At 36.5% G+C, this 2,140-nt stretch overlaps 1 pseudogene; it reads right to left on the bottom strand.

Annotated features, from left to right (window-relative positions):
* Positions 1 to 383: 383 nt before the first annotated feature.
* Positions 384 to 1,123, bottom strand: LOC101583190 (annotated as a pseudogene).
* Between the last annotated feature and the right edge of the window lie 1,017 nt (positions 1,124 to 2,140).

Here is a 2,140-nt window from a genome sequence, read left to right as displayed (position 1 = left end):
GATGTGTCTGACATACTCATTTCATTTCCATTGGAAATATACTCACTAGTGGGATTGCTGGATCTGATAGCAGTTCTATTTAATTTTTAAAGACCTATAATATTTCCATAATGGTTATACTAATTTGCAGCTGCAAGTTTTCCCTTTCCTCCACATGTTATACAAATTTGCTACCTTTTATATTATAGGCACTTCTGCTCACCATGTTTTTTTTTTTTTTTTCAGAAACCCAACCATTCTTTTTATTTTACACAAAAGTATAAAGGTCAATATTCATTTACAAAAATAAGTTTAGTCATAAACTCTGTCATAAATATGCTACAGTTTTAATAACAAATCCACTTCTCAAGCTTGAATGCCATTGGAAGGATCCAAAGCACTCCCTATCCTTCAGGGTTCTGCTTCTCAGAAGGTACCGCCGAGGTGGATCTGTTCCTTACTCTTTTTATTTTTCTCTTCTTTTCAGAAGCAGGAGATTTCGTGTCTTGTGCTTTTTTCTTTTTCTTCAAACAACTGAGAGGTTTGGGGCCATTTATTTTCTTGTGTCTTTTTCTTTTTCTCTGCTCAGGATTTTTTATTAAACCCTGTTCCTCTTTGAGTTGCTTTATACTTTCTTTCTCATGCGCTGAAACGAGCTGCTCTGACTCTATGGCTTTAACAAAGGCAATCGTTTTGGGTGAGGGTTTGTCCAAGACCATAGTGTTCTGAATTATAAACAGGAGAGGAACTCCAGGCTTTTTCTTCACCTTCATAGGTAAATTCTGGTCCTGTGTTGCCACAAAATAACAGTGAGAGTTTCCCTCTTCAACCATGGAATGTTGGATCCACTCACTGCATTCTTGAAATGGGGACAGTTTTGAACTTGGCATTTCTGTGCAACTATTTTTGCCCCATATAAGTCCTTTCTCAATGTTTCTAATTCATTTAACATACATCTGGTGGTGCACAGCTGTGTCTCCCCCATCAGGTAAGGGAGCAGTTGCTCCTGCAGCTGAATGCGGCCCCGCAGCAGCGCCGGACAGAAAGTGCCATCCAGCAGAATCTGGTACAGCTCCCAGACACCAAAATTGTTCCAAAAGAAGCCAAGATGCTCCTTCACGTGTTTCTGCCTAGTGATCTTCATTTTTGGTTTATGTGGACCGAGGCCACTAGGCCGGGAAACAGCAGCACCGCTTTACTCACGCTTTTAGACTGGCGGTGCCGGCTTCTCCTGGAAATGAATTAGCTTTTGTCACCATGATTTTAATTAGCCCACCCCTTAACTACTGATACTGAGCTTCTTTTACTTACCTCTTGCTCATTTGCCCATCTTCTTTGGGGATACGTGTAGTTAGGCCTCTTGCCCATTTTCAGTGGAGTTGTTTTTGTTGCTGTTTTGTTTTTTGTTACTGAGTGTTTTGATTTTCTTACAATTTCTGTACACTAATCTCTTATCAGATAGATAGCTCGCAAACATTGTCAGTCTTGTTCTACAGGTTGTCACTTCATTATTTTGATTGCTTCTTCTGCTGTGCAGGCCTTTTTAATTTTATGAAGCATCTTTACAAATTGGGCTACTATAAACACGAATAGACATATATCACTGTCATACAAAGTTTTCAATTTTTCTAGGAAGATACCCAAAAGGATGATACCTGAGTCAAATGGGACATCTAATGCTAGTTTTTTTTAAACAATGCAAAATAGTTATAGAAAAAAACAACAGCATTGGAAATGACACGAGATTTCACTAAACTAATAGCAATTCAACAATGTTTGCTGCATTGCATGATGCTATCTTCAAATTAGTTGTTCAGATTGCTGGATATAAGCATGTAAAATTCATTTAAAGAAAAAAAACAATTACAAAGAAATTATAACAAATTCAAAAGATGAGAGAAAAAAATCAGAGTATAAAAAATTTAAGTTTTAACTGTTCCTTTCAAAAGATCAGCAGAAATCAACAATATAATTATCAAAACTATTCTGCACATATACCTAAGCATATTTTTTCTTCTTTTTTTTGTCCTTTTCCTCAGTCCAGTTTTTCCTTTCCATTGAATAATTTCTTTCCCTTTCACAGTATCTGTTGTAACTTTTTGATTTTCATTACTCTTTCAGGTTATCATATTAGCATAATAATGTGATGTTTGCATATGTG

This window comes from Octodon degus, unplaced genomic scaffold, assembly GCF_000260255.1.
Source record: "Octodon degus isolate 3935 unplaced genomic scaffold, OctDeg1.0 scaffold00135, whole genome shotgun sequence".
Classification (NCBI taxonomy): Eukaryota; Metazoa; Chordata; class Mammalia; order Rodentia; family Octodontidae; genus Octodon; species Octodon degus.
The sequence above is the reverse complement of the archived record's forward strand: the minus strand, read 5'-3'. Positions and strand labels throughout refer to the sequence as shown.